The 20898-nt window shown below is 32.8% G+C and overlaps 1 protein-coding gene across 3 annotated transcripts in view; it reads left to right on the top strand.

The window, feature by feature from the left end:
• The window catches only part of LOC135320662 (saccharopine dehydrogenase-like oxidoreductase), a 61886-nt gene that overhangs the window by 31331 nt on the left and 9657 nt on the right, over positions 1–20898 (top strand). For 2 of the 3 annotated variants that reach the window (XR_010379914.1, XR_010379915.1), the window contains exons 4-6: positions 3109–3148; positions 3941–4022; positions 16331–16371. The gene's annotated coding sequence lies outside the window, so the exon portion shown is untranslated. Of the gene's footprint in view, positions 1–3063; positions 3083–3108; positions 3149–3940; positions 4023–16330; positions 16372–20898 lie in introns of those variants that run through there. The other variant, XM_064483790.1, reaches the window with a different exon arrangement.

A 20898-nucleotide genomic window follows, 5' to 3' on the forward strand; every position in this document is an offset into this window, starting at 1 on the left:
TTCTATTGATCGGATTGTTCAAGTTGTCAGTTTCTTCTTGATTCAGTCTTGGTGGACAGTATGTTTCCAGAAACTTGTCCATCTCCTCTAGGTTATCCAGTTTGCTTCCATATAGTTTTTCATAATATTCTCATATGATATTCTTTATTTCTATTTTATTTGTTGAAATTTCTCCATTTTCCTTTCTTATTTTGTTAATTTGTGCTCTCTCTTTTTTCTTCTTTTTGAGTTTGGCCAGAGGTTTGTTGATTTTATTTACTTTTTCAAAAACCAGCTTTTGGTTTGATTGACTTTTTCTGTGTTTTTTTTAAATACCTATATTATTTATTTCCTCCCTGATCTTTATAATTTCCTTCCTTCTGCTGCCTTTGGGTTTTTTTGTTCTTCTTTTTCTAGTTCTTTCAGCTGTTGGGTAGATTATTTATTTGAGATTATTCTTTTTTTGAGGAAGGCCTGCATCGCTATAAACTTCCCTATTAGCACTGCCTTTGCTGTGTCCCATAAATTTTGTGTGGTTGTGCTTTCATTTTCATTTGTCTAAAGGTATATTTTAATTTCAACTTTGATTTGCTCATTGACCCATTGGTTTTTAATAACATATTGTTTAATCTCCATGCTTTTATTTTTTCTCCTTTGTTTCCCTGTTGTTGATTTCTAGTTTCATGGAATTGTAGTCAGTAAAGATGCTTGAGATAATTTCTATCTTAAAATTGTTGAGGTTGCAAAGGGTTCTTTTAAACTAAAGCAATCAGTCATTTAAAGAAAAAAGGTTGTTCATATACATAATTTTGCTTTGTATTAATCTACTTTTTGTTCTTCATAATTCCAAGTTAATAGGAGTAGTACTCAAAGTACATGATTTTAAAATTTATATAGAAATATTTTTATGACGTGATACATACTGCAACTGCTGTTGTTTTATGAGATGATGCTTTATAGGGCTTAGGGCTTAGGAAGAAAAAGCAAATATTAATGTAGAGTGTATATAGGAATTCTGTGTGCAAAGAATTGAGTGAAATTTTACAGTTATGTTTTGTTTATGTAAAGTCAAAACAAAGCTAAAAGCTCTGCCTCATGACTCCATTAAAATTTTGAATTAGACTTTACATTTTTGGAGCTTTACTCAGGATTTTAAATGTCAAAAACTGATCAAGTAACTATATATATATATTTTATATTTCACAAAACATTACTTGCTGATATTGATGGTGTTTCTAATAATATTACTTTGTAGCTTCTGCAAAGTATTAGATCTGTCATTTTTTTGAAATGATGTATTTTACATGACTCTCTTTTTTTTTTTTTGAGGAAAATCAGTAACTATCTGATCACCCATTCATAACCCTAGTACTTATCTAATTATAATTTTTATAATAGTTGTTTTCAGGAAATCCTACAAGTCAATTCTCCCTCATTGCTTTTGTTTCCTAGTATCTAAACAGCTTCCTCCCTTTTCCTGAAAGCTTCCTGCTGTTGCTTCCAGACCTCTTACTAGGGTGGTCTTCAGACTCCCCTTCTCCAACTTGTCTGTTCCTTTTCTAAAGGAAATGCATTTTTTGTCAGCCTATTCTAGGAATCGGACCCAGTGGAAAATCTAATATAGACCCCTTATTAGAAATTATTAATAATTTCACAAAGGTGGCAGTAGAAAATTAAGCCAAGTGTAGAGCCCTTCTAAGCACGGGACCCTGTGTACCACACATGTTATGGACTCATGAAACTGGCCTTAAATTTTTCCCTTGGTGGTTATGCCCCAGAACTTTGCTTCTTTTTTGATGTATCCTTACCCTGACTGTATGTTTCTTTCCTGCACTCTGATTCCCTTTTTTTCCTCCCTGTAGTTGTGTAGCCCCAGAGTCTTGAGCTGCAGAGAATCTTACATTCCCTCTTCCTGTTTTCATAGAAAGAAAGCAAAAAAGAGCAAATATTTGGGAATTTTTCTTGAAATAATTTTATCATCAAGAAGTGCTCCAGATATTCTTGGTAATAAATCATATTTGAGAACTGAAGTTGTCTAAGAATTCTACTCTGAAATATTGTATTTTGATTTAGTTTCCTTGGCTCAATATATGATTAATTACTGAAGTATATATCTGTTCAAAGCTTGGTTACATATATGTAAAAATTAATTCATTTGACAACAGTGTCTATACATGTGATGGCAGCAGTCCCTGAGACAACTGTTTAAAAAAACAGAGTGTTAAAATATTAGCCCTTGTTATCATCATTAAAAGGGCAATACCCTCCCTTAGACTTGGCACCACTTTAAGGATTAAAGAGTTCTTAGCTGACCCTCCTCTTTCTGATCTGTGCCCTCATATCCTCTGGGAACCATCTTTTTCCTTATCTACTTTCTATCCTGGTTTGCTTTATGTGTTTCAGAAGTAACATTAATCTGATAACCCATTAGATGGTCAGAAGGTACCAAATCATCTACTTTGTTTCTCCCATGAGATAAATGGCATTTGTTTTTTTATGCTGACTGTGCAGATGATCAAATGACATTTAGTGTCTTGGCTCTGTCAAAGGGATACTTGCAATTGTGGCAATTATGAATTTTGTTCCAATTGAAAAGGAAGATTTGGTGACTAGTATTGGGGGATATGAGGAATATTTCTGAATAATTTCCTCAAAGTAAAGTTGTATATATACTTAGTTGGGTCATCACTTATTTGGCTCATAATTTATTCTTGGGCTTACTTTTTGTGACACTACTTTCTCATAGAATGTAAATTTTTAATGGGAGGACAAAAACCTTTTATTTGTAATAAATAATACAGTAAGTATACCCTATTGTATATTATCAATTAGAACTCTCCATTGCATATTGCATTTAAGAATTTTATTTGTTATGTTTTCACGAGTGCTTGTGACATTATTTTAGTTATTTCAGAGTAACTTGTGTGCTTTCCACATAGAACTTTACAAAGTATACAACTAAATATGTATATTTATAAATATATAACCAGGTTTTCAAAACTTTAAAATCTTATGCTGCTTTTATCTAAATAATTTACATGAAACTGTGTATGTGACTGTGTGTTTTGGGCTTAATTATTTTAGCAGTTGCCGTAAATCTTCATTTGTTATACTGTTGTGTGTCAACAGGTATAGTTCAGAACTTGAGGTGCACTTGAACTTCCCTAAGGTAAGTATTTATATTTTGTGAAATAGAATGCATATGAAAAAACCATTAAATATGTGTGACTACATTAATATAATAATATTCATGTACAAAGGATGATAAATTTAAAATTATATACATATCAGAGTGAACAGCTGTAGCTATATAGCAAATAATAAGAGTAAGTTCATTTCTGCATCTGAACATAATTTTAAATTCCCCAAACTAAAATCTATTGAGAAACATTTGATAATGGGATAAAACAAATATTTATATAGGTTTTTTTGTTTGTTTTCTTTTATGGGGAATGCATAGAATAGGTTTGGAACCCAGTGAACATATATGTCTAAAGACAGCTATGAAATATTTCAAATAAAAATATTTTACCTACATGTAGTTAGATTGACAAATCATGGTTGAGTACCTTATTAGTAGACAGATTTGCATAAATATCTTATTAGTAGGCCAACTAAGGATCAAACTAATTGTATTAGATGATTTTATAATCCTTTATGTCTGATCAAATGGTATCACTGAAAATGTACTTGAAATTTGAAAATGAAATTAAAATTATCCTAATGAAATATGGGTCATAAGAGATACCATTAATCTCATAGGTTTAAGATGTTTTAATTTTTTGTTGAGAACACCTTAGTATTCAAAACCATTTTGTTTTAGTAAAACTTGTTATACATTATAAATTTTATAGTTAATTTGAAGTGACTTTGGTGATTCAAAAATTTTTATAAAGTTTTTAAATGACAGTTATTATTCTACTTTAAACATTTTAATGAATCACTCTTCTTATCCTTAAAGGAAACCACATGATATGAGATGCTGAGAAAAATTAAATTGATGTATCTCCAGTGTACAACTTTCATTTGAAGATTGAATAAAGGTGGGTTTCATAGTCACAATTTTTTGAATAGGTCTATAAATAACAGGAAAAATTCAGTTACATATAAAAATTACTTCTTCACATTGGCTGCTCCTATGTTTATATTTTGAATGATTCAGCTAAGAGGTGGTGAGAAAAATAGCAGGTCATCAGGATAAAATAGAGACAATGCAGTTTAATCACTTTTTTTGAAATGTGCTTAATGGAAAGGATGAATAACGGCCTTGCTTCAAAATTAAATTCTATTGTCTTGAGTGAAAGATTTAAGTGTTAGCATAACATTCTTCTTATGTGAGTTATGCTGTAGTTTTTTGTCATTTTTTGCATTACAGTGCAGGAAATGTTGCTGATTTATTGTTGCATTTTTAAAGGGCAATGCTACACTGAAACTAGAGACTGAAGGAAGGTAAAAATCATATTTGTCAACAACTGAGCTTTGTCATGGTTTATAATCACTGACTACTTGTCCTATTTATAGGGCTGTATTTAAAAGTAAGCTAATCTAGCAAAATCAAATATGATTGATGTTTTCCCATTTATTGTTTTCTAATGTTTCATCTTTTGGTTTTAAGATGTTATAAGAATCAAGAAATATGAAGGTAATGAATGCGTAGTACTTTCCATTTTCATTATGCTCATTTGAAGAGAATTATTTTCTAAATATTCAGCTTGGGTCCTATCAACACCCATTATAAACAGAGTAATTTTTAAAATATCAAATGAATTATGAACACTCTCTTCAGCTATGCAAGTGAGATGTTAAATGGTTGTGTGAGGATCTGAATGTTCTGGTCTAGTATATAAGGTAATTATCACCAATGTGAAAAACGTTCCTGCTTATAAATTATAAGGACTTGAGAGATTGAAAGTTTTGCTAAATTATTTCTCAACTGAACCAAAGGAAGAAAAGTCTAATTGACAACTTTTTATTTTGCCAAGCATTTGGAAACATAGTGAGTGAACTTAAATGTTACTATTCAAAAGCTTAAGAGTATGAATATATTTATAGTCTACATTAAAATTCTGAGTTCAGTTTCTTAGAATCATGAAAAATAAGAGAAATAACTGTATTTCTTTTAGTTTTCAAACAAGCATTCATCAGTAATTTGTAAACAATAATACATTATTTTTATATATCTACAAATTATACTTCTTTGATATTCCATACTTCACACAGTAATTATTCAAGGTATAGGAAGAGCAAAAAGATTTAGTAAATGACTCAATTATTTAAACTATTAGGTATGGAGGCAGTGCAAACAGGTGAAAAATTAGTATAAACAGATCCAATGATTATAACCTTTGTGGTTAATGTGGATAAAAGATATCTAATATACTACAACCAGTTATTCTGAGTGGACTGGGTATAGTAAATTGCACTTACTAGAGTTGTCATTCCATGGAAACTTTATTCCATCATTTGGATCAAGACTGAATCTAAGCTGAGATAAATGTTCTAATGTCATAGATACCTAAGATATTATACTCCACCTTGAAAAAAATGGTTTTGTGTTTATTGTGGATTAATTCCAGAGGTTAGTGTTTCTAGAATTCAAAATACAATAGAGCTAAGAATGAATAATATAGAATTAGTAAAGCTTGATCTATAATTACCTTTAACACCAGGCAAGAGGTAAATTTAATTGCAACTGACCTGAATAATGGAGTGGGATGGAAGGAAGGAAGTTTATTTACTTGAGACACCAAATGAAAACTGTGAAACACAAAGGGGAAAAGGCAGTTTCATTGAGAATAAAATATTCGTGTTGATAACTTACATAAGACAGAAGATGGAGTGTTTTCTGCAGGGAAATTACTTTCTTTGATGAGCTCCATTTATGCATGATGGAGTTTTAAATGTTTTGAAAACCCCCTCGGTTATTTTTTCTTCCTTTCTATTCTTGTGGTTTTAATTTCACACATAAACAGATGTAAAATTTTCTTGCTAAAACCTTCTTACTCTGCTTTAAGTTGAATTTATAACAGAAAAAAAAAAAAACAGAATGCCTCCCAATGACAGTGATTAGGAAATCAGTATTTAAGGCATCAGTTTCATGAATTGCATGGTGAACAATGGCTCCATTCATTTTGAAGCCACCCTATGATGAAATACATCTTTATTTACTTTGCTTATTTTAAGGATTGTTTGTTTAAAGCATATTCTTGAGGGATGCTAAGTATTGTATCTTCTAACTAGCAGCTTGAGTTTGGAAGCAATTATGTTTGAGTAAAATCCACTATGTAATGACTTTGTGTGGCCTGCAAGCTGCATGTTAAGGCTCACATATTTACTTCTTGAGGATAGAAAGCTATTTGTTTTACTTTGTAATTTAATGTGGGAAGCATTTTAGAAGCTGCAATGGCAAGTGAGGATCTGAATCTTACATATTGCCTATCACCCTAATCAAAAAAGAAGGGAAAATAGAATATACCTCATCTCTAGAGACTTGGATTCCAATAGTAGAATATGAAACTAGAGGGGAAAATAGATGTGTGGGTCTCAGTATGCAAACTTGTTTGTCCGTCACAGAGTCACCATGCAATCTGACACTATTTGAAGGAGGATGCTAGTATCAGCCTCACAAAAGGCTGAGTCGAAAGTGGGCGGAAGAAGGAATGTTTATAAGTTGATGTACATTAGCTAAACATTCATGGAGCCTGCTTGCATGCAATTGCCTGATGCATTAGGAGCAAATCTTTAGGGAAATGTATTTAGTGACATAATCATAAACAGAGCTCTATAGAATTACCAAGTGTGGTGAGTAGATACCTACACTGTTATTAGATTGGAGGGACCCTGAATTTGCTGCCTACTTCAAAATAGTTTACAAATCTCTCTCAGTGGCCCAGTTCTGCAGTCCTTGATAGCAGGAATCTAACTCATAGAGTCAAGACTATGTTTTCACACTTAAAAATCTAACAAAATCTAGTGATTCAAACATGTTTTTGGATGTTAAGAAATACTAAACAATAAATAACTACACACACTTGTAATTGTTTATATGTATATATACAAATACACACTCACATTTTTTAACTCTCATATAGATAATTGAAAAATATGTGGATTCATAGCAGAATAATTCTTAAGAAATCAAAGATTTTAGAATGTCTCTACCTTTAAATATGAGACAGTGGTTTTGCCAAACTGCTGTATATTTGACAAATATTTATTGATTGTTAGTCCTTGGAGATTCAGAGACAACTGTTACCCATTTACAGGCTGAAAAATCACACAGGTAGCTGAGGTAGACAGAGAAGTCAGTCAGATTTTCATAGCTTAAAATGATAAGTATAAATTAAGTACAAGTTGTTATGCAAGTGTGCTTTACTCTAAGAAGTAAAAGGAAGGTTTTGAGCTTGGTGATGTGGAGTTGCATTCTGAAGAGTAAATGAGTGGAAGGCTTTGATGGAGTGTGGGGATGTAAGGGATGTAAGGTGAACAAGACATGGAAATATAAGAAAACCTGAACCTTAAAGAGGACATGGAACTCTAAGACAGATCATATGTTAGGTCACAAAACAAGTCTCAGTAATTTTAAGAAGATTCAAATTATATCAAGCATCTTTACTGACTACAGTAGTATGAAACTAGAAATCAACTACAAGAAGGAAACAGAAAAATTCACAGATATGTGGAGATTAAGCAACAAGCTACTAAACAGCCAATGGATGAACAAAGAAATCAATAGATAAATAAAAAAATACCTTCAGAAAACTGAAAATGGACATACAACATAACAAAATATATGAGATGCAGCAAAAACAGTTCTAAGGGGAAAGTTCACAGTGATGGACGCATACATCAAAAAACAAGGAAAATCTCAAAGAAAGAATCTAACTTCACCCCTAAAGCCTGGGTGGGGGGGAGAACAAAGCCCAAAGTTACTAGAAAGAGGAAATTAAAAAGATCAGAGTGGAAATAAATAAAACAGAGACCAATAAGACAATAGAAAAGACCAATGAAACTAAGAACTGGACTTTGAAAAGATAAACAAGATTGGCAAACCTTTAGCTAGACTTACTTCAAATTAGTAATAATCACAATTGAAAGAGGAGAATTTACAACTGATATCAAAGAAATACAAAAGATTATAAGATACTACTGCGAACAATTATACACCAATAAATTGGACAATCTATGAGAAATAGATAAATTTCTAGAAAACACAATCTTTCAAAACTGAACCATGAAGATATAGGAACTTTGAGTAGACCAATTTACTAATAGGTAGATTAAATTAGTCAGAAACCTCCTAACAATAAAAAAAAATCCAGGACCAGACAGCTTTACTGGTAAATCCTGCAAAAGATTCAAGGATGATTTAGTGTTATCCTTCTCAAAATCTTCCGGAAAACTGAAGAGAAAAGAATGCTTCCAAATTAATTTTAAAAGACCAGCATTTCCCTGATACCAAAATGAGACAATTACACCTCACACAAAACAATTATAGGTCCATATCTCTAATAAACGTAAGTGCAGAAATCCTCAACAGAATATTAACAAACCAAATTCAACAGTACATTAAATGGATCATACACCATGATCAAGTGGGATGTACTCAGGCACACAAGGATGGTTCAGCATTTGCAAATAATTCAGTGTGATACACCACATTAACAAGTGAAGGTTAAGGGGGTGGGAAGGGATAGACTGGGATTTCAAAATGTAGACTAGTTAAACAAGATTAAACTGTATAGTGCAGGGAAATATATACAAGATCTTATGGTAGCTCACAGGGAAAAAAATGTGACAAGGAATATGTATATATGTCCATGTATAACTGAAAAATTGTGCCCTACACTGGAATTTGACACAACATTGTAAAATGATTATAATTCAATAAAAAATGTTAAAAACAAAACAAAACAAAACAAAAAAACAAATGAAGGTTAAGTCATACTATCTCCTGAATAGATGCAGAAAAAGCATTTGAGAAAATTCAGGACCTATTCATGATTTTAAAAAACTCTCAATAAAGTGGTTATAGACAGAACATACATCAACATAATAAAAATCATATGTGACAAGCCCATAGCTAACATCATACTCAACAGTGGAAAGTTGAAAGCTTTCCCTCTAAGATCAGGAACAAGACAAGGATTCCTGCTCTTGCCACTGTTACTCAATGTAATATTGGAAATGCTGTCCAGAACAGCTAGGCAAGAAAAAGAAAAGGCAGCCAATTTGGAAATGACAAAGTAAAACCATCGTTATTTGCAGACAGCATGATTTTATATATAGAAAACCCTAAAAACTTCACCACAAAAACTGTCAAAGCTAATTAAAAAATTCAGTAAAGTTGCAGAATACAAAATCAATATACAACTATCTGTTGTGTTTTTATATAACAACAACAAACTATTGGAAAAAAGAATTAAGAAAACAACCCTATTCACAATTACATCAAAAAGAATAATATCTATGAATAAATTTAACCAAGGAGGTGAAGTCCTGTGCACTGAAAACTGTAAGATATTGGTGAAATAAATTGAAGATGACACAAATAAATGGAAAGATATTGTGCTCATGAATTGGAGTGATTAATATGGTTAAAAGTCCATTTTACCCAAAGCAATCTACAGATTCAGTGTAATCCCTGTAAAAATTCCAATGTCATTTTTCACAGATAAGTCCTAGAATTTTTATGGAACCACTCTTTAGGGTCCCATAAAACCACTAGTGGAATAGTCAAAGCCATCTTGAGAAAAAAGAGCAAAGCTGGGGATATCACAGTACCTGATTTCACACTATATTTCAAAGATGTAGCTGTCTAGACAGTATGTAGAGACATAAAAAGAGACATATAGATCAATGGAATAGAATAGAGAATAGAGAGCCCCAAAAGAAAGCCACATATATATGATTAATTAAGGTGTGCAAACAAGGCAAGAATATACAATGGAAAAATGACAGTCTCTTCAATACATGGATTTGGGAAAACTGGACAGCCACATGGAACAGAATGAAATCAGACTGTTCTCTTTCACCATGAACAAAAATTTACTCAAAATAGATTAAAGACTTGAATGTAGGACCAGAAACCATACAACTCCTAGAAGAAAACATAGCGGGTAAACTCATTGACATTGGTTTTGGTGACTTACTTTTTGATTCTGATTCCAAAGGTAGGGCAACAGAGGCAGAAATATGCAATTGAGATCACATCAAATTAAAAAGCTTCTGCACAGCAAAGGAAGCCATCAACAAAATGAAAAGGCAATCTACTGAATGGGAGAAGATATTTGCAAGTCACATAATTGATAAGAAGTTAATATCCAAAATATATAAAAAATGCATACAGCTTGATAACAAAAAGAACAAGCAATCCAATTTAAAAATTGGCAGAGGATCTGAATAGACATTTTTCCAAAGAAGACAATACAGATGTCTAACAAGAACAGGAAAAGATATTATCATTAATCATCAGGGAAATGCAAATCAAAACCACAATGAGGTGTCATTTCACACTTGGCAGAACAGTTATTATCAAAAGAACAAGAAATAACAAGTGTTGGAGAAAACATGGAAAAAAAGGAAGCCCTTGTGCATTGTTGGTGGGAATGTAAACTGTTACAGTGACTGTGGAATGCAGTATGGAAATTCTTTAAAAAATTAAAAGTAGAACTACCAAATGATCCAGCAATTCCACTACTGGGAATTCATCTGAAAAATAGGAAAATGTTAACTCAGAAAGGTATATGTGCCCTTATGTTGACTGCAGCATTATTTACAGTAGCCAAGCTATATTTATGATGGGATACTACGAGGTCATAAAGAAGAATAAAACCTTGCCATTTGTGACAGCATGGATAGATCTTCAGGGCATTATGCCAACTTAAATAATTCAGATAGAGAGAGACATGATTTCACTTAAATGTGTAATCTATAAAACAAAACATGAACAAAAAAACCAAACTAACAGATACAGAGGCTAGATTGGTAGTTGCCAGAGTGCAAGGGTGTTGAGAGGTAGATGGATTTGGAGATGGGAGTTAAGAGTTACAAACTTGTAGTTACAAAATAAATAAGTCCTGGGGATGTAATGTACAGCATGACCACTTATGTCAATAAAATTGTGTTGCATATTTAAAAGTTGCTAAGAGACGAAGTCTTGAAAGTTCTCATCACTAGAAAAAATTTTGTAACTTTGTATGGTGACAGAAGGTAACTAGACTTACTGTGATCATTTTGTGGTGTATATGAATATCAAATCATTTTGTTGTTCACCTGAAACTAATATGTTCTATGTTGGTTATATCTTACTAAAACAAAAGCAAAGCAAAAATAAAAGAGAACATACAAAAAGTTTTATATTCCTTCCATAAAGCAGCTGGGTAAGTGGAGAGGGCACTGGATTGCATCCTGGCTCTGTCCAGCCACTCTTGATGGTCTTTGCAAGTACTTAACTTTGGAGTTTCATTTCTTTACCAATAAAATGTATTTAATAAAACATTGTCTTCCAGGGATGTTGTGAAGATATACTTTGTAAATGGTACATAGGAGTAGGGATTCAGTAAATAGTATTTAAAGAGATTACAGTAATCAACAATGACCTTAACCAGAGGTTCCCAGTCTTGGCTGCATATTTGAATAACTTAGGGAACTTCCCAAAAGGATTCTTGAATGCTGTTGTTTACATTTCACCCCCTAGAGAGTCTGACTTAACTGGGCATGGTATAGTCTGGATATGAAACTTAAAGGAGAATACAGGAAAATATGAAAAAGAATAAGAAACAGTTAAAAAAAAAAGAGGAAATAAATGTAGAGTCTACCAATATCCTAAGGAATAGATTTCCTTCATTTTGTAGAACAGAAGGATTGCCACCACCATTAGGTGTGGTTGAGAAGCATTTCCAGGTCTAACGTGTTCCAGAGCAGCTGACTTGTGAGGAGGGCTTACCAACAGAGGAGGAGATTCTGCATTCTAGAAGTCTCTTCTGTGGAGTGCATCAATCCTATGCTTCATATTATGGTGGAATATGTCATAAGTTTTCCTTGGAATAGAAGCTGTATGGAAGAGGTGGTGAGGAAATCTAAAACTGAGGATAAAAATTCTTAGAGCTCTTTAAATTTCTTCAGTTGATTCTATCTTATTAATATGCATCTAAAAAGAGACTGAGGCCCTGCTTTGAAGATGTGAAACACAGCAGAAGTATTCCTGCCTAAGCCTGTAGCCATAGGTGTGATGACTAGCAATGATATTTTAACTATGTTAGACAAAAAAGAAATAGGCTGAATTATAACAGAAAGAATTGTAAATGTGTACTAAAAAAAGTGAGAGCTCAGTTTGAATCTTAAAACCATTTACTCCTTTTTTTTTTTTTTTTTTTTAAATAAGCCACAATATTCTACCCTGGTTACTGGAAAAGAGATTGCATGGCAGAATCGTATTCTCTAATATTGAACATCAAAGAAAAACCAAAAGAAGCAAAATTATTTTTAATAGATTCAGATTCCTAAGACTAGAATTTACTTTTTACATGAAAAACAACTATGTTGATATTTTGATTATGTGAATAATATATATTACACTGTTGTGATTTTTATCTGGGACTTCCAGATAAATGAATTATTTTACCCATGAAAATATTTTAGACTAATTGAAAAATAATTACATTTATTTTTCCCCCATGAAAATCTTTTGATATTGCAGAAATATTTCCCTGTGAAATGTACAATTGCTGAAATATTTCCCACTTAAAATCATTCTAGTTACTTTGTGCCATTCTTAGGATGGAAATTCTTGAAATCTCATCATCAAAAGAGATTTCACTACAGATCTTTAATTCAGTGCATGCTAAGCAACACCTATAAAGAATTTTAGGAGTAGAAATTAAGTAACAGACTACAATTAGAACAGATAAGAATAGTCGCTGGTGAAGTGAATCCATTTTTGCTCTTCACATCAAATTCACGTACTTGCAGACTTGTCTGTAAATGCTGTTTTCATTTTTGTATGCAGCGTTTATGCAAGGTCCCTGTACAGTCTGACATTTGCTTCAACCACTCAAATGGACTGTTTTTGTTGTTGTTAAACACACCAGCTATTTTCATGTAAACAAACCCACTAATCACTTTTCAGTCCCCATCTTATTTGACTTCTCATCAGCATTTGATACAGGTAAAAGTCCTTTTTAGAGACATTCTTTTTGTTGAGGCCCACCAGACAAAGACCACTTGTAGTTGAACAAATTGGACTTCTGGATACCTGGTGCAGGAAGGAGACTATATTCCATAGGAAACTGTGAGGCATCTTAGAGTGTGCCAAGAAGCTCTTGTTATAGGTTTTGGGCTTGTATTATTTGATTTGGAGGAAGGTTCAAGGAACAGAATCTGTTCTAGACTGAGTGCTTTGAGGAAGCAACTAGATTCTATAGCTGTTCATCTTAATTTTTACTTTATAGGTAGAAATAACAGGATGAGACTAAAGCTATAATTGTGAAGGAGCAGCTGTCACTCTTATTAGTTGGGAGTTGGGAAGTTTGGAAATATTTGTAGTTTTCATAGTGTTCTTGTGTTTGTCTGCATTCAGAGTCCTCTTGTTTTCCTTTCACAGCATCATGGTTACATAGTGACCTCATCTCAAGCTGGTGTTGAAGTTGTTCATGTTCAACTGGAAAACACCATGGCCTAGCTCTGTGCCAGGCCAGCTTCCATCTGATGGCTATCAGCACTGCCTTTTTCTTTCTCAAGATCATGGTACAATATTCTCTTTGGTTTCTTTCTACTGCTTAGCATGCTCCTTTTCAGTCTTCCTCACACTATCTCCTATATAATCTTTAACTCTTAGAGTTTCCCAGGCCTTATATCTGAATCATATTTTATATTATCCTACACTTCTTATGCAGTTTCAGTTTTTTTATGATTTTAATTACTGTCTGCTTTCTTCAGACTGGAACTATTCTCTGCCTAAAAGATGAGTTGGAAAACTATAGCCCATAGGTCAAATATAACCCAAAGTCTGTTTTTGCCCAGATGTGATGTGGTTTTTATATGTTTAAATGTTTAGAAAAAATCTAAATATGAATAACATTTCATGACATAAAACTATATAAAATTCAAGTTACAGTATGTAAACAAAAAAGAAGCAAAGTGTTGCTCACCACCTAGTTCTACAAAGGTTAAGTCATCAGCCACTCCAGTTGCCCACCCACAGTGTAACCTGAGAGGAATTCAGGATGAAAAACAGGGTGAAGCACCTGTGCTTTGAATAAGCAGGTCCCTTAGATAGATGTATATTTCAGAAAGAATTTTAATGACCCCACATTCTTGCATCTTCTCATACATAGAAAAGTGCTAAAGTCATTAACCTGAGATACCTGTTCTTTGTGAATAGCAATCTTTTACCAAGAATGTATGCTTGACTGTAAGTAAGTATTTCTCAGCCAAAAGTCATATATAAATTGGCTTCTCTCCACCTTTTTAGAGCAGTTTCCTCAGAGCTACTAAGCAGCTATCTCCTGAGCTATAGTCCTTACTTAATAAGATCCCTGAATAAAACTTAAACTCATTCCTCTCATTTTGTACATTTTTCTTTAAGTTGACAAGTGTCCAAAGATAAAATTTTATTGGAATCCAGGCATGTTCATTTGTTTAGGTATTTTCTATGGCTCTTTTTATTGCTACAAGAGCAGTGTTGAGCAGTTGCAATAGAGAGCCAGAATTATCTACTTGCTGTCCCTTTATAAAACAAGTTTCCCAACCCTTGCTCTAAAATCATGTATTTAACTAATCTGTGAGATTTTTCAATTGATTATTTTAGTCATCTTGAAATATTTAAAAGAGAAATTTTACTAATCTCCAATCCATACCTGTGCCTGTTCATCTTAATATTTGGGGTCCCTGCCACACAGAAATTCAAATTAGAAACCACAAATCATCCTTAATTCTTATTTTTCCTCTACCCCATATTTTAGTCCTACTGGAAATACATTGCTTTCACTTCTGAACTATATCACAAATAGGTCAGTCAGTCTCCACATTTTCTGCCATCATTCTGCACCATACCATCCCCACCTTGCAGCTGGTCTACTCAAACAGCCTCATCACTGGTTTCCCACTCATGTGACCCTTAAGTCCCTATCCCATGATGTTTTCTATCATTACATCTGCTCATAGCAATTATGATAATTTTATGTAAATATTTGTGTTTAAATTCTATATATTTACTTATTTATTGTCTATCCAAACACATAAGCGCTACTGAGGTGACTTCATATGTTTTAGTTCAGTAGAAGATAGAAACATATTGAATGGTGACTGATGTGGAATAGAAGGCCAGTAAGTATTTTTTTAACCAGTGATTAACCTACTTAAAGACCACAAAGATAGAGGTACAGTTACCCCCTCACACACACACACCTGCACACATTCCACTTCTAAGGGAAAAATATTTATATATTTTGCATGTACACATTTATCAGTTGAGTATGCATCATTTTACGTTTGACCCACATCTATGGGAGAGGAAGTTTGCTCTGGGAAGGATGAGTTGATGCTGATTTTATCTTAATTTTTAAGAATTACAACTTGGTCAGTTTTTGTTGTTGTTAGTGGTGATGATAGTGACCTTTTTGCTAGCAAACAAAACCAGCGATTTACTTACATCATTCTTGTGACTCAAAAAATATCTTAACTGAACTGGTTATTTACTTGATAATTTGTTGTCAAACAAACATATATTTAATTTTATACAGGAGAGAACTGTCCAGTTATTTTTATGTGGATTTTAAATAGGAATTTGGAAACTCTTCCAAAGTAATACTGAAATAGGAATGTAGACTAACTATATAACCACTGTTTTAGAGTGTGTAGCAATTGGAAGAAACTGCTGAATGCATGAGTTAGGGTTTAGGTAGAACCAACATGGTGAAATGGCCATAGGCTATGGCATGGAGCATCCATTTGAGAACAGTTTTGTAAACTGATAGAGAAAGAGGCCAGACTGCAGGGCTTTACAGGTAAGTTACCTGATAAGAAAAAAATGTGGTGAATTGGCAGTAAAAGGGAGAACAAAAATGGGATGGTAGACAGATGGAGAACCAAATACAGCAGGAAAGGAGGGGGAAACACTCTCAGTGTTGGCAGGCAGAAGAAAAGAAATCTAGTTAAAGTGGAAAAAATTAAATTTGGCAGTGAGGAAAACATAAGAACCATAGCACTCAAAAGCTTAAGTGCCTTACCAAGTTTTGCATAATAATTTGGATTTCAAAAAATGTTTTTACACAATTTGTATCATATGGCCCTCACAAAACTGGGTACATCTGAGTAAACTGAGACTGGTGGTTCTATTCCTATTTCACAGATTAGGAAAAAGAAGCTCAGTTCCTGGGGTCAATGCAGTGGGTAAGTAACATAAGGGAGAACAGAAGTGTTCTCACACCTATGTTTTTATACTTTCCACTATACCATGTTGACAGTGTGGTGTTAATCTTTAAACAGAAGGAGATCAAAATCTGCTGTGAGGAAGAGAAGCATTTAAGGAATTGATCCAAAAGAAGTGGTCTCTTTTCCCTCCCACCCACTTAAACTATTATCACATTTAAGTGAATTTCAGTAAGCCAGAAGTTTGGAAGGAGATGACTCATGAAGAAGCATGGGTAGCATTAATTTATTTTTTAAATTAACTGGTCATACACCATGTACAAGTGTCAGAGATACAGGTGAATAAAAATAGCCATAGTCCCAGCCTTGACAAAGCTCATTCTTTAGTGGAAAGGATCGGCTTTTAATCAAGTAAGGAAATTAAATATTTGAGTACAAACTTAAATATGAGGCTGTGTCAACAGTACTATGAAAGAATGTTACATGGGGCCTCATTGAGCCTACAAGGGGTGGAAGTGTTTGCTTTATGAGAGGATGAAAGTTGATCTAAACTCTAAAGGAGGAATGGGAGTGAAAAATCTGAGAGGGAGTAGTACTGGAGCCTTTTAAGAAGGTTCTTACATAGGAAGAAGTCAAAGGATCTGGTATGACCAGAATACTTCTATTTCACTAACATTTGTGTGCCCTGAATTATAATCTACATATAGAATTCTTTCATTTTAAATAGTTATGCAATGATATTGAGCCATATAATTCTGATTCAACAGTTTTCTCAAGTGATGGCTTAAAAACAGAGAACAGAAATGACTTATATAATATTAATTTCTGGTAGAATTTATTTATGTACATATATATAATAGTAGACTATGTATAATGATATAATATATATAATAATATTCTTGCAAATGTCTCAAATAGTGTTTTGCACATGATAAGCAGCCATGAAGTAGTGATTAGCTACTTTTTCAATGTACGTTTATTGAAAACCTAGTAAGTATAATATGTACAAACACATTCCTGCATGCTGTTGTCCTCTATTTGACCAAAGAATGATCAGGGCATGTTTTAAAAGAATACTTCTTACCATGAAAAAGCCATTACCATATGTGTTTGATGTGCTTATAATCTCTAGATTTATGCAGTCTTTTTTGCCTTAACCTCAGGTAGGGCAGGACAAATCCATTCTTGCAGTGCTGTAAGTGATGAAAATATTAAAATATTTTTTATCTGTGCTGTCCTCAATGGTGGTCATTATCTACATGTGGCTGCTGAGTACTTGGAATGTGGCTACTGCAACTGAGACTTGAATATTTTAATTTATTTTAATTTAAAAAGCTGCATGTGACTAGTAGCAACTGTATTGAAGTGACACTTCAGAGAGATTCAGGAAAAGACTTTGAGTTCCCGCTGCAATACTTTTGATACATTTGACATGAACTTGATATTTCTTGTAGCTGGTGGCCTGGATCTAATTGAAAGAGATGTTTTCTTAGTATGAGGGAGAACTTAATTTAGGTTAAAAAATTTAGGTGTGAACAGAAGCTTATTTTCCCAACTCACTTGGGGAATAACAACTGAACTTGTTTACATCAAAAAAATCTGCAAAACCATGTAGATGAAATTGCACAGTAAGTGATTTTTTTTGATGACCCAAAAGAGTAAACAGTTTCCTTTATGCTTACTGTTTGAGTAACAGCCACTTACAAAAGACAGAAATCATAAAAATGAATGAAATAAATTTATATTATAATAAACATTCAGAAAAATCTAGTGGTCATCTAAAGAAGCAAATGGGAGATTGTAGTCTGTAATCTGTGGTCAGTCAACTCACTTCTCTTCATCATATTCAATATTTAGAGTCTCTAAAAACATCATTTCTGTCTAAAATATTTATATTTAAATGTGAATGCATACAATTAATGTGTTCATTCAAAAGTTATAAAAAGAATATACAAAGTGGAAAGTATATTTCTCTTCCCTGTTTGAATGATAGCCATCTAGCTCTGCTGCTTAGAGATTGTGTTTCAATCAATTTTCTTGTTTTGTAAAATTTCAGAGGTACTTAATTTACTCCTTCAACAAGTTTACTGAATGTCTATTATATGCTAGGCATTGTTTTAAGTACTACTTTACAAAAGTGGAAATAAAAAGCAATTAAAAATTTCTTTAAAAATTACATTCTAATGGAAGGAAATAGGCAATAAACAAAATAAATAATAAAAACATGTGCTGTATTAAGTAGTGATAAATGCTATCAATTTTTAAAAAGATTTTAAAAGAGGTGAAGGTGTTGAAGGAGGAAAGGGAGTAAGGATTGCCTCAGCTGGGGAAGGAGTTTACATTTTAAATAAAATGAGCAGAGAAGGACCTTCAGAGCTTTATTTTCATCAAAGACATGAAGGAAATGAGGGACTGAGATATGTTTAGGCAGAGAACTGCATGTGCAAAGATCTTAAGGTAGGAGCTTGTCCAGTACCTTCCAGAAAAGCATCTTTACAATCTGGCTGGAACAAGGATCACAAGACAGAGCCTTTTTATGCCAAGTAATTAATACACCATCTAATGATAGTTATACTGTTCTATGTTGTATGTTGTTTTCCATCAAATGTTTGATGTCTTTAGGTTTTGAATAGGGCCTCCATGTCTCTGGTTCCTGTCATCTCTATTAACTACACATTAACTTCAGATAACATAATTACATATTGGGGTGTGATTATGTCTCTTATGGAATGTATTATATAATACTTACAAAAATAGCTAAGCCAATTTCTGTTCCAGTGTTCTGTTCAAAGTCCAAGTTCAGTTTGTAATGTAAGATTCTGTCCTATATAAGACAGATTGTTTTGCACTGAATACAATTTAATAAAAACTTACCAAATTTTAATTTACTTGATTATAATAACATTATTGCCATTATTTTTACAGAAAAATAAAAAACTTATGGAAGAGAACATTTCACTAATTTAGTTTATTAATGAGGACATCAAAGTCTAGTGTGAGGTAGAATGATTTGCCAAAGACACATAAATGAGACTAGTTACAGCTAGCATTATTGTGTTTATAATATGTGATAGCCATTGTGCTGAATACCGGCACTATGCAATTTTAATCTTCCCAACAATCTGAGAGGCAGTCATTATTACTGTTTTACTAGTGAGGAAACTGAGGGAAATAAGTTCTGTAAAGTAATGCAGCAGATAAATGGTACAGCTGGGATCCTATCAAGGTCTTTATATCTCAGAAAGAACTCACACTGATAACTGCTACACTACTGGAGTTACAGGGACAGGAATATCCCATTAAAAACAGAAGAAGCAGAGAGGTTTCTGGGAAAGAGAGCAAGTTTTCACTGTGATCAGATGTTGGATTGAATTTTGCCTCCACATAGCTGAATATTTTGGGGCAAGCAGTGTAACTTTCAGTATGTTTCTAGGTGTGAATATTGAGGGACCAAATTACAGTCCCATATTTGCTTATCAGGACTTTGGCTTTATCCAGTATGGGTAAAATTAGAAGCCATCAAGCTTCCTAATTTAATTTGTGAGTACATTCTTATAGAGTAAATAAAAGAAGCTGTTCAGTTGAGATGAAAGCCTTTATATGCCAAAAAAGAACATAGATTATTATATTAAAAATAAAGCTCATAATTTAAAATGAAAGTTTGGTGCAATGCCAATAGAAAACCCAAAGTATCTGCTTATTTTAAGATTAAAAGAGAATATTGAAATTAATAAAGTGTTCATTAATTTGTCCCATGTTATCTGCTTGCTTTTCACTTTTTTTCCCACATACATTTGAAATTTTACTTATATTCAATGAAGAAAGTCCATGTTATCAGCATGGATCATTATGTATCGACATTGTAAATGGCATTTAAAAAGTAACTATTTTGTTTGCACATGCAGAGCTATAAACTGCCCAGTTAGGTTCATAATAGTCACTCAGTATTTATACTTCAATTAATTTGATATTTTTTTCAAATTTAAAATAAATTTACTTTTATGGGTAAAATAGCTTTGAACAGGCTACTAATCTGAAGTTGTAACTGTTTTTATTGTGCTTACCAAGAAGCAAATTTTCAGTTACCTTGATTGCTGTATTTTGCCAAACATCTTTTTTTAACCTATTCTTTTGTATATGAAAATGATATGATTTACCCACTATAAGTAGAAAAGCTTCAAATCATTTTTTACATTTTTAGTAATGAATTTACAATAAGCATCCAACCTCCCACACCGAGACTTCTGGACAACTAGCTGAGATTACAAAGTGTAAGCTGTGGCTAGGGATCAGAGATTACTCTGCATAAATTTAGTTTACCCTTATGGAGATTAAAAGCTCATTAATACTTCATTCTTTCCAACTGAGATAAAAGTTTGAAACAATTAGTATTTGAAAAAATATTTTCTCCCATTAATTTATTTTTTCACTATGTAATCTGTGTTGGTTCCCTTTTAAGTAGTGATAAAGTGTAGTTTAAAATAGAAGTCTATGGACTATATCTTAGGTTTTGTTGTTGTTATTGTTTTGGATTACTATCCCCTAACA

Source organism: Camelus dromedarius, unplaced genomic scaffold (assembly GCF_036321535.1).
Source record: "Camelus dromedarius isolate mCamDro1 unplaced genomic scaffold, mCamDro1.pat HAP1_SCAFFOLD_114, whole genome shotgun sequence".
Lineage (NCBI taxonomy): Eukaryota > Metazoa > Chordata > Mammalia > Artiodactyla > Camelidae > Camelus > Camelus dromedarius.